The sequence below is a fragment of the Cavia porcellus genome, unplaced genomic scaffold, assembly GCF_034190915.1.
Source record: "Cavia porcellus strain 051 isolate PalLab524CR breed Dunkin Hartley unplaced genomic scaffold, mCavPor4.1 scaffold_6, whole genome shotgun sequence".
NCBI lineage: Eukaryota > Metazoa > Chordata > Mammalia > Rodentia > Caviidae > Cavia > Cavia porcellus.
Window position 1 is genome coordinate 47874780 of NW_026947489.1, and position 12406 is coordinate 47887185.

Here is a 12406-nt window from a genome sequence, read left to right on the forward strand (position 1 = left end):
GGGATTATAGGCCTGTACCATGACGCCTGGTTTTTAACTTTGAATTTTTGATCCTCCTGCCCCGGCCTCCTGAGTAGCTAGCTGGAATTACAAGCATTAGCCACTATTTTTTGCTCATAAATAGATTAATTAGTTAATGTAGGTAGGTAGTGTCCAGAGCTACCTGTCCTGCTCTAGGGAGGAATAGAGACCCAGTGATGGCAGCTAGTACTTGAGAGTGAGACAGAGACAGAATTGGGGCTGAGAAGACTGAAGCCCAAAGAGGCAGGGAGAGAATGGACGAGAGCCTCGGGGAACATGACCCTGCCAGTGCAGCTGAAAAAAGCCATGCTGTTCATGCCCAGCCTTCTCAGGAAACAGCATCTGCAATCGTGCTCTGCGGTTAAAATGCACAGAGGAAACATGGCCTCCAAGGTCCTATCACTGCGTGAGAGGACCTCCTAGCAGCGACACTAGGGTATCAGTGAACTTGTCCTCCCCACCCCTGGCTTCTGTCCACACGCTTGTCCAGTTGGGATCCTACCTTCTCTGAAGCCCAGCTTAAATCCCAGCTCCTCCATGAAACCTACTCCAGGCATCTGGGCTGAAGTTCTTCCTCCCTCCTCTGAATTTCTGCAGCAACTGGTAACTTATAACATGATTACCTAACCGTCCTCACCTTATCACTTCTATGACTGCTTTCTGATGTGATACATTCTTGCTCAATATTCCACATATTTATGTTTCAACGCCTTAAATTAAACTGTGACAATGAATGAATGGCTCTTAAGTACTTACTATTGTGTAGGCAAGAATTTTTTGCTTTGTTTTTTGAGGCAGGGTCTCCCTATATGAGCCAGGCTGGCCTCGAACTCCTGGTGATCCACCTGCCTCAGCCTCCAGAATGCCGAGATTACAGCTGTGTACCACTACACCTGGCAGTGAAACCTTTCACGTGACACAGTACAGTCACACTTGTCCTGCCAGTTCCCCATTTACACACGGAACACTGAACTTCTCCACTGCTACATAGATGAACAAATCCAGGTCACCGGATTCTGGAGTGCAGAAGCCTAAGCAGGGCCCAATAGACAGGACATAGCAACGGCTCCTGGACTCACAGGAGGGACTCGGTGAATCCCTTTAGAGTTGTTTTACTCCAAGCAGCCAGCACTTGTGTGCCCTTCTCTGGCCCTGCCACCCTGCACTCCCCACCAGACCCCCAGAGGTCGCTGTCACGCTGCCCTTTTGTGACTTACTTTCCCCTTGAGCTTCCTCGTGTTCACATTAACCCGACCTCGCGGAACGTCATTGAGAGGGGAGACGAGGCCGCCTTGAGTGATTTGCGCTGGCCTCTGGGCACCTGAGGGCCGGGGCTGGTGGCTGAGGGGCCGCACGCTCCCCCACCACACTGCCCTCACTGCACAGCAGCTAGGGCTGCACCCCAAGGTCGGGGTCGCAGGGCGCTTCCGGGAAGCTGCTAGGCGGGCTCCTCTCCCCCTGCGCCTCCGCCCTGCTCCTGCTCCTCCCCACCCTCTCTGCTGGCTTCGGCTCTTTCTTTCGGCAAGCAGCTCAGCGCAGCGCAGCGCAGTTTCCAGGCCTGGCTCCCGGCCAGCGCATTGGGACAGCAAGCCTGGAGGGAGACGTCACCGCCCATCCCCACCCCATCCCCACCGCGGAGCCCAGCAGGGCTCAAGCAAGGGGCGGGAGGCACCAGAGCGCGGAGGTTCCCCAGCGCAGCCTGGAACCCATGGGCAGTCACTGCTCCCACAGTCACTGCTCCCACCGCCGCCCTCGGGGAGGTCGCAGCAGCACGTGCGAGCGGGGACAGGAAAGGGTGACGCCTGGAAAGGATGACGCGAGGTTGCACCTGCGAAGGGCTGGGCACAGAGCCTGTGGGTGAAAGCGCTCAGGAAACCTAAGGCTGCCAAAGGATACGAGCCAGCAGGAGGAGTCACACAGGACCTCGCATTGGTAACAGTCATTCTGTGCTCTGGGCTCCCGGGAGGGCTGCTTACCCAGCAGGGTCAAGAGTGGTAAAACTGGGGCTGGGAATTTAGCTCAGTGGCATAAGCGCCTGCCTTGCAAGCAGGCAGTCGTGAGTTCGATCCCTGGTATCGGTAAAAAGAAAAAAGACCAAAAAAAAAAAAAAAAAAAGTGATAAAACTGTAAAAAAGAAGGGCCAAGAAAAAGCACGGAGGAGGTAGCTCCTCCATGGTTCGCTTGCCCAGCATACATGAGGCCGTGGGTTCGAGCACCAGCACCGAAAGAACAAATTTTCAAACAAGTGACTGCTCTCACAAGTGCACTGACGAAGTTGGGCTTGAAATATTAAATTAGTAAGGAAGATGATCCCTTCCCTCTGCAACAGGAGGAGGCACTCAAGACACGGACAGCTCCCACCTGGTCACAAGGCTGGCGTGAGCAGAGCCATCTGGGCATCACTCACTGCCCGCCTGGCTCCCCTCCTCCTCAGGCTGTTTACTAGGCCAGCATGGGTGGATTTGAAACTAATCAATAAAACCAGTGGAACCCCAGCTACCTCGGAGGCTGAGGCAGAAAGATTGCACACTTGAAGGCCAGCCTGAACAACTCAAGCAAGACTTTGTTTCAAAACGAAAGTTTTTAGCCAGGCGTGATAGTGCATGGGTATAATGCCAGCACTGGGGGAGGCTGAGGCAGGAGGATTATTCCAAGTTTGAGATAACCCTGGGCTACAAAGTGAGCTCTAGACCAGCCTGAACTGCATAGCCAAACCCTGTCTCAAAAAAGGGGAAAAAGGGGGCTGGGGACTCAGCTCAGCGCATAAACGCCTGCCTTGCAAGCAGGCAGTCGTGAGTTCGATCCCCAGTACCGATAAAAAGGAAAAAGACAAAAAAAAGGGGGGGGGTTTAAAAGGGGCACAGGGGCTGTGGATGTAGCTCAAGGGCACAGCACCTGCCTGGTAAACCCAAGGCTATGAGTTCGATTCCAGGCATATGCCACTGCACCCCACTTCCTGGAGGAGCTCCATCCAGATGATATCCTGTAGCACACAGAAGCATCTTGAGCTCCTGGACCATCAGCCAATGTGTCCCACTGCCCCATCAGCCCATGCACCAGCTGCCAATAACCACCCCCCTGGGCCTTGGTTCCCAGCCTGGCAGGAGACTGGTTATCAGCTTGCCTTCTCCGAAGGTCAAAGGTCGACAGCCACCCCCCAACCTGTTTCCATCCTCAAGCCCCGGAAGCAGAGAGTAGCTGCAGAGAGTGGCCAGGTTTTGCTGCTCTGTGACATCACTGCAGGTGCCAGGGCCTTTGATCCCAGGGTGGAGTCTGTCCCCTCCTCCCTCCCTCCTGGTCTTCTTCACCTGCTGTTTCTTCCTGTCCTCTCTTTCCTGCCTAGGTCTGGTACTGGGAGGTCCAGGGCCTTCACAGTGCTCAGGGCGGCTCCTTTACAAATGCAGCCAGCTCAGCAAGCCCCTTGGGGAAACAGCCCCAGCAGGGCTCGGTGTACCTGGGCTGGGGCTTCAGACTGAACCCTGAGGTGGCCAGGCTGGAGAGAAGCGAAAATAGCACCTGTGGCTTCACAGCCTTCCTGGGTAGTGTGGGCAGGGGAGGAGACAGGGCTGCAAAAAGTTTCTGTTCATTTGGTCCAAGACTTAGGAGGAGGCTCCAGAGAGGTGAAAAAGCTGCCTAGTGGTGTACACACCTGCAATCTCAGCACTCAGGAGGCTGAAGCAGGAGGATCACCGAGAATTCAAGGCCAGGCTGGGCTACACAGTGAGTTCAAGGTCAACCTGAAACACATAGTAAGACCCTGTCTCAAAAAAAACCAAAGGGGGCCACAGGGATTGATCCCCATACCAAATAAATAAATAAATAAATAAACTGAAAAAAGGGTAGGGCGTGGTGGTACACTCCTGAGTGCTAGGTAATCCTAGCACTCAGGAGGCTAAGACAGGAGGAGCATTGTAAGTTCGAGACCAGCCAGGGCTACAGTGAGCCCAAGGCCAGCCTGAACCACACAGCGAGACCCTGTCTCAAAAAGACAAAAAAAAAAAAAAAAAGAAAGAAAGAAAGAAAGAAACGTAGTCCAGAGGCAGGTGTGGAAGCCAGAGGTGCAAACTGACCAGCAGATGACCGCAGTCCCCATCTCAGTGGAATGACTGTCACAAATCTGAGGTCATCATTGGTCAGCAGTAAGGAGCCACCCACCAAAGATAGCTGTTGTTGGGATCCTAGAGGCAGCAGATGGGTGAGAAGATGGTTCCAGGGCTGTGACTGGAGAGATCAAAGAATAAACAATGAGAGACAGGGAGTTCCCAGGTTCTGTCCAAATGCCATAAAGCAGAACACCCCACCTGAACTCAGAGCAGAAGGCAAGGGCATCTCTGGGTCTCCAGGGACAGGAAGCGCTTGTGGGTGACTGAGGGGCTAGGACTCCTCTTCCTCAGCCCCCGAGGCGCAGGCGCCATCTCAGGCTGCCCCCGTGGGAACCAGACTCAGCATCCTGCTTCCGCCCGACATTATATAATGTCCTGGACATTATATATTTTCATTTCACACTTTTTTTTTTTTTTTTTTTTTTGAGCAGGGTCTTGCTTTATAGTCCAAATTTGCGGTGATCGTCTTGCCTCAGCCTCCCAAGTGCTGGGAATACAGGTGTACGCTACAATGCTCAATCTTTTAATCAGCTTCATTAAAGACCTGGGGTTAGAGGACTGGGTAACCGAGAGGGGAACTCTGTACCAGGTGACTCTGGTCTTAGAAGGGTGGCACCCTTGGGAATAAAGGAGGCGCAGAGCAGCTCCGGGACTCTCACATAGGGGAAGTGTGGCCCACAGCTCCAGGATGGGAGCCCAGGGTTGGGGAGAAGCAGCACTCCGGAGAGGTCAAGTTGGGAAGCCAAGGCCAAGTGGGAAGGGCTGAGGCAGGAGGATCTCCATGAGTTTGAGCCCAGCCTGCACTACGTAGTGAGTTCAAAGCCAGCTTGGAGTACAGAGTGAGGCTGTCACCATACACAAAAATAACAAAACGGAAAAAGAAAGAAAACCAAAGGAAGCGGGGCTGGGGATATAGCTCAACAGCATAAGCGCCTGCCTGGCAGGCACAAAACCCTGAATTCAATTCCTGTACACAAAAAACAAAAAATAAAAACCTAAAGGAAGCGGAGAGGATGGAAGCCAGACCGCCAGGGATGCAGGGAAGGAGCCTGAGGAGGGGACTCCTCCAGATGCGTTGGTTCTCTACAGGAAGTAGCATCCTCTTCTCTTCTTCAATCAGCACCCAGAAACCCCGAGCTGAGCTGCGTGTGCAGCTCCAGGCAGCCACATGGCCCTTGCCCTCCCTGCAGGAGGCCTGGGTGCCAGCTGGGCAGAGCTGGGCCCCCAAGTGCAGCTGCTCCAAAAGGGCACCGCTCTGCCCTCCCTGACCTTGTTCCACCCAGAGAGGGGCACACAGAGGGCTCGGGTCCCTCTTTGATGCCCTGGGAGCCTGTGTGTGTTTGCAGAGTGTCACAAACGCAGGCGATGAAACAGACCAGATGGAGAGGATAAGAAGACACCCAGAGCCACCCTGCGGGTCAGACAACCACACAGGTCACTCTGAACCCGCACACCCCACCTGAACTCAGAGCAGAAGGCAAGGGCATCTCTGGGTCTCCAGGGACAGGAAGCGCTTGTGGGTGACTGAGGGGCTAGGACTCCTCTTCCTCAGCCCCCGAGGCGCAGGCGCCATCTCAGGCTGCCCCCGTGGGAACCAGACTCAGCATCCTGCTTCCGCCCGACCCACTGCTCCCCTGGCCGCACACAGCAGCTGGGATAGTGACCGTCACACACGGCCCTCTGCAGAGGGCGGTCTGTAGTTCCCAGCCATGGGAGAAGCACACATAAATGACAGAAATGTCCTGCTCTCATCCTTCTGTTTGCTAGGAGGGACAGGGTCAGTAGCAGTCAGCCCCTCTCCACTTGTTTTTTTCTTTTTGAGACAGGGTTTCACTATGCAGTTCAGGCTGGCCTTGAGATCACTTTGTAGCCCAGGTTGGGCTCAAATTCCCAGCAATCCCTCTGCCTCAGCCTCCAGAGTGCTGGGATTACAGATGTGTGCCACCATGCCTGGCTCAGCTCCCCTCCTTAAAACAAATTTTGAATGTCTGTCTGGCAAGTATGAGGTGATGAGTTCAATTCCGGATACCAAAAATATTTTTTTGGACACAGGGTCTGGCTATATAGCACAGTGAGCACAGTGAGCCTCTTGGAAGCTGTGATTGCTGATGGGCATCACCACACCTAGAAGTACCCCAGTTCCTCCAACTCACCGAGAAGGAACGAGACATTCGTACATAGCAGTGGCTCACCCCCTTGCCCTTCTCTACTTCCCAGACTCAAGGGGACCTAAGGAAGTTGTGGAGACAGACAGACAGTGTGAAGTCACCAGTGCCTCCTCAGACAAATCTGCCCAAGGGGAACGGATGGCTGTATGTAATTCTCAGCTGCCAGTGTGGCTGCAAGGTGTGGCCTGCATGACCCTCCAGGTCCAGCCATTTACACTGATTAACAATCATTTTTATGGTTGTTCTGCCTGGCCATCAGCCTCTTGTGCACCTTAACTCAGCTGCTCGGGAGGCTGAGGCAGGAGGACCACTGAAGATCGGAAGAAAAAACCTTTCACCTGGCTCCTACCAGTCAGTCAGCTGATTAAAAAGGGGGCTCCCTTTAGTCCCTCGGGTTGCAAGCCAAGAACAAAGTATCAGAGTCCGGTTAAGGACAAAGCCACAGTCCTGCCCCGCTGGGAAAGGGCCTAACCTCAAGGTACACTGAGAGTTGCCAGCATCAATCTCTGTCCTGATCAGAGCCCGATTTAACAGCAGTGTGATTCTGCAGCATCTTTGTGACACTGCAGCATTTTTCAGACTCCCCCTGCCCCACAAACTGCTGAGTTTGTCCCCAGCCTCATGTTATTAAAGGGGATGCAGTGGCCTTGCAGCCTTCCAGCTGGAATCCCTGAGGACTCCCAAGGCCAACAGGCTCTGAGTGCAGAGGGGCCAAGGCTGGCGAGGCCCTGGAGTCTCAGCTGGGGACACCATCCCTATCCCTGGTCCTCAGCAGGGACTGCACAGGTGACACAGGGGGACCCAGAGTACAGACTGTGGGACACAAGACCACGGGGGAACAGCCCTGGTAGCTCCATCCAGGGAGCAGCCCAGCAATCCCCGCCAGGCTGAGGTTTCCATGCCCATCTGTGACACAGCCCTGTGACAGCATCCAAGCAGCCAGTGCAGGGGCAAAGTGCAGGCAGGCTTGAAATGAGGCCTTACTAAGTCTCTTCCTCAGGCTGGGCTTCACCTTGAAATCCTGCCAGTGCTGGGATTACAGGCATGTACCACAGTACCCAGCAAAGATCTACAAATGCTTACCAAGTAAAATTGTGAAGATTAAATTAAAAATGAGTAAGTAAAAGTTAAAATAAAAAATACCAAGGCTCAAGGCACACTCTCAAGGGTTTTGCTTTAATTGATCAAGGGTAAGGCTCAGGCATTAGTTATTTTAAAAATCCCCCTTCCTACCATTTAAATGTACATTCTAATGCGCATTCCAAATTACGTGTTAGGAAATGTGATGGGGCCAAGCATGGTGGTTACCTGCCTGTACCCAGAAGGCTCAGGCAGGAGGACTGTTAAATTCAAAGCCAGCGGGCTGGGGATTTAGCTCAGCGGCATAAGCGCCCACCTTGCAAACAGGCAGTCATGAGTTCGATCCCTGGTACCGGTAAAAAGGAAAAAGGCAAAAAAAAAAAAAAAAAAAAAAAAAATTCAAAGCCAGCCTGGGCCACAGGGCAGGACCTTGTCTCCGAACAACAGAAAGACAATAAGCTGGCAGGGACAGTGTAAAGCTTGGAGGCCACCTCAGCAAGGTGTGGCTGAGAATCTGCAGAAGGCTGGGAAGGCCCTGGAGCCCAGCTCTCAGCTCGCACACTTCCTTCCTCCAGAAAGGGCCTCAGCCACATGGCCACATCCCACCCCATCCTCCCTGGGAGGGTTTCTGGCCCTCCCAAACCCCACTCCCTCCACATCGGATCCACACCTGGAAGGCCCAGAACAGGGCAGAACGGAGACCGGCCTAGCTGAATGGAACCTAAGTGCCACCCTTACTCCCTCTCACCAGGGTTTCCAGGCACCAGCTCTTGCAATGCAAGTGCCCTGCTTGGCCTCTCGCGCAGGGAGCCTCTGTCTCTGCCCAGCCACCTGCAGGCCAAGTCTGCAGGCCAAGGGCCCCCTGCCTCCTTCCCTGCCCAGCTGTAATTCTGGATGCTTCGCCTTTTTTTTTTTTTTTTTTGGTGGGGGGTGTTTTGGGTCTCACTATGTAGTTTAGGCTCTGCTGGAACTCACTATGAAGCACAGACTGGCCTCGAACTCGGAATGCTCCTGCCTCAGCCTCTCTCGAGTGCTTGGATGACAGGCATATACTACCATGCCAGGCTGGGAACTCCGCTTTCTACACACAGGGAAGGAGATGTCCCTTCTTCTTGTCCTTGTGAGGCCAGCGTCCTCCCTGCAGGACCTCCAGGGCCCTGTGGCCCCACAGTCCACACCGTGGACGACAGCTGTCACCCTCTCCTTACCCTAAGAGGCAGATGGTACAGAAAGAGGGTCACTTGTGCTTCCACCTTCTAACAGCACAACAGTGAAGATAGCTTTGGTCAGCGAAGAGATCTTTGTTCTGTTTATGCAATGAAGACAGTTTTTTCTGTCACTCTAGTCTTTACATAAAGTTCCCCTGATAAACTCCCAGCTGAGTTCAATTCCAGGAAAAATTTTGTTCTGAAAATTAATCTGTATGCTTGCTGTTGTCCCCAATCCAAAATTCTGCAATCCAGCATATTTTTGTTTGCTCCTAAACTGCCAGAAATCTTAGAGCCAAATTCATCCTCCAGGCGCTGAAATCCGCAGCTCAGTCTTTTAAAACTTCCACTCTGTTGGCCTGGCTTTTTCTCCAGAGCTTTTGCGTTCGTGGTTTTGGTCTAAATTACTTAACACTGTGCCCAAACCAGTCACCAGCCTACCCTTCTTGGTCCCTGGAACCCTTCTGCCTCGTTTGATTTGAGACAGGGTCTCTTCAAGTAGTTCAGGCTGGTCTTAAAATTACTATGGAGCCCAAGCTTGACCTCAAACGTACTCCTGCCTGCCTCAGCCTCCCTAGAGCGGGGATTACAGGCCTGCGCCACCAGGTCCCGCTGGAAGACGCATTCTGACCCATCCGTCGCTTCTAGCGGGGACTTCGGCTCTCAAACCTCCCTTGGGCGGGCACACACACACACACACACACACGCCCTCCACCCTTGCCTTCCACGCTCAGAGACTTTGCAGCGTGCTGTTCCCTCCGCAGGAAACAGCCGTTTCTGCTTTGTTTCCCGGGCTCGGCCCCAGCCTAGGGGCTCCCTGTCGCCCACCAGCAGGCAGTCGGGTCCCCGCTGCTGCCAGGACGCGCGTTCCTGCTCGGAGGGGACCCGCGTCCCCGCCGCCCACCCCGCCGCTCGGGGCGAAGCCAGGGCGCAAGCCCTCCCGCACCCCGGACGGCCCGGCCCCCAGCCCTCCTCCTGCCGGGCCCCAGCCGGTGCCGAGCGCCGGGACTTCCTCCCGGTCCCTCCCACTCACGCCGCCCGCCCGCCCCGGCCCCGGCCTCTCCGGGGGCGCCGCTCGCTAGGGGCGCGGCGTCAGGCACCGCGGCTGGGGCAGCGCGCGCAGAGCCGCCCTGGCCGTCGGGAGCGCCGGAGTCACACCCCAAGCTACCCGCGCTCCAGCGGGGCGAGGCGGGGTCTCTGCGCTTCCCTTCTCCATCTTGGCCCCGGAGGGGGCTCTGCCAGCTTCCTGTGAGGCCCCGGGTCAGGCCCCTCGGCTTGGCTCTGCCCGGAACACGCTCACACCCTGCGCTGTGCCATCTGCGCCCCACTCCCTCCCCGGGGGAAAAGAGGGGACTGAGATCCCCTCCTCTTTACTTTCCCGATTCTTAAGGCTGCGAACTGTGGGAGGGGGAGGAGAGTCCCGCTGGTCGCGCCCGCGCACTCCTACGCGTCTGCCGGGGCCCCGCAGCCGCAAGTCTCCGAAGCGCGGAACCGCGGCTTCCCGCCTGGGCCCTGGGGTCCCCTGCCCCGGGGGTTCTTATGGCGTCTAGCTCAGTTCCCCCACCCTGCCCCTGGGCCCGGACCTACCTCCGTGCCAGCGGCTCCCCGGCGCATCTCTGGGCCGTCAGGCTGCGGGGTCTGAGACGCCAAGGTCCGCAGCGCTCCCGCCTTTGTCGGCGCGGCCCTGCTGCCGCCGCGCTGCTCCCCGTGGCCCCACGCGCGCCGGCACCGAGCGGCGGCTGCGTCCCAGTCCAGCCGCGGCGGCGACTATCTGCGCGCGCGTCCCCCGCCCGCCCTGCGCCCCCGGCTGGTCGCCACGGCAACGCCTCTCCGAGCTGCCACCGGGGGGAGCAGAGGCGCGAGGCTCAGGGCGGGAGCGCCCCTCGCAATCAGGGGTGGTGACTTAACCCTTTCACCACTGAAGACTACAGCTTGGAACCCACTCGTGTGAAGGCTCAGGCCAGAGTCCCAAATCTAGATTTATTTAATTTATTGGGAAGGGGAGCTGTGGAGAGGTCTCGCTATGTAGTCCACATTGGCCTCAAACTTCAGCGATCCTCCTGCCTCGGCTTCCAGGGTGCTGGGAGTACAGGCATGTGCCAGCAAGCCAAGGTCCAGATCTGGATTTAGAGGCCAGCCCCCCAGCCCCTGCTTTCCCCCAGGCGGCACACAGAGTTATGGGACAAGGCTGGCCCGGACACAACTGGAATGGGGCACCATGTTTGGCCTGAGTGGCTTGCAGGCTGGCAGACCTGAGTGCAGTAGTGAGACGGGCCAGAAGGGCCCGGGAGGGGCCAGTGCTCTGCAGAAGCGACTGAGGTGTGGGCAGGCGCCATGGCCCCGTCTGTGCGACCGAAAGCCATTCGTGTCTCTATCTCAGGTCTCCAAAAGCGTGGAGCCTAGAGGCCTGCAGCTTAGGCCTGGGAAGAAGAGGAGAAGCCGGTACAGGAGGGGTGAGAGTAGGAGAGGGGCGGCCCCGAGGGTCTGCAGGCATTGGTTCCAGGAGTCCCAGGGAAGACTGTAGGCGCTCCAGTTCTTCATGAGGAAGGAAGAGAGCAAAGTATTGTTATTTGCAGATGGCTTAATCCTCTACTTACAAGACACAAAAAAAATTCCACTAAAAAACTCTTACTAGCCAAATTCAGCAGTGTAGCCGGATACAAGATCAGCATGTGAAATCAGCATTTCATACACACTAAGAATGAACTTGAGAAAGAAATTAGGAAACCAATACTATCATAGTAGATCAAGAAAAATGACTTAGTAATCAGCCAAGGAAGTGAAAGACTTCCACAGTGAAAGTTCCATCATTCTGGAAAAGCAGATGCAAGAGAACATCAGACAATGCAAAGAGATTCCCTGTTCCTGGGTAGGCAGAACCGGTACTGTCAGAATGGCCACACTTCTAACACTGATAGAGATGTAACACAACCCCTAAACTGCATTCCTCCTAGAGAAGATAATTCTAAAATTCACATGGAACCAGAAGAGACCCAGATGGAGCTGGACGTGGTGGCGCATGCCTGTAATCCCAGCACTTGGGAGGCTGAGGCAGGAGGATTGTTGCAACTTTGAGACCAACCTGGGCTACAAAGTGAGCTCAAGGCTAGCCTGAACTGCATAGTGAGACCTTGTCTCAAAAGCACAGAGAGAGAGAGAGAGACAGAGACAGAGACAGAGAACACGAGAGAGATCCAGAATAGTAAAAGCAATTCTCATTAACAGAGCAAAGCACAAGACCTCACAATCCCAGATCTAAATTTTAGAAGAGAAATACAATCTGCTGGAAGATAAAACACTTAAGCTGCTTGAAGACCTAGGTATAGGCAAAGGCTTTCTGAACAGACCCTCACTTGCACAGGAAATGAATCAACAAATGGGGTTATGTAAAATTATGAAGTGTCTGCACAGCAAAGGAAACAACCAACGCAGTGACGAGACAGCCTGCAGAATGGGGAAGAGGTCTGCCAGCTGCTCCTCAGAGGGCTAACATCTAGACTATAGACAGAATTCAAAAAAGTAGATCTTCAGAGTAAAAGACCCAAGCAAAAAATGGGAAATAGAAGTGAATACACACTTCTCAGAAGTACAGATGGCCAACAGATCCATGAAACAGTGTTCAGTGTTGCTTGTCATTAGAGAACACAAGTGAAATAACAGCGAGGTTCCCTCCTACTCCAGAAAGAACAGCTACTATCAAGCAACCAAATAATAGCAAATGCAGGGGAGGGGAATGAAAGCCTTCCACAGGGGCAGCGGGAGCCGTTACAAATCGGTATGGAGGGGGCTGGGGTTTAGCTCAGCGGCATAAGCACCTGCCTTGCAA

General features: G+C 54.7%; 1 protein-coding gene across 3 annotated transcripts in view; it reads right to left on the minus strand.

Annotated features, from left to right (window-relative positions):
* Dennd2a (DENN domain containing 2A) overlaps positions 1–10364 on the minus strand; it is an 84763-nt gene extending 74399 nt beyond the window's left edge. The window contains exons 1-2 of one of the 3 annotated variants that reach the window (XM_063250593.1): positions 4092–4636; positions 3671–3758 (exon numbers count right to left, since the gene is read on the minus strand). The gene's annotated coding sequence lies outside the window, so the exon portion shown is untranslated. Of the gene's footprint in view, positions 1–1238; positions 1449–3670; positions 3759–4091; positions 4637–10167 lie in introns of those variants that run through there. The other 2 variants (XM_003475339.5, XM_013158847.3) reach the window with 2 other exon arrangements.
* Positions 10365–12406: the final 2042 nt, after the last annotated feature.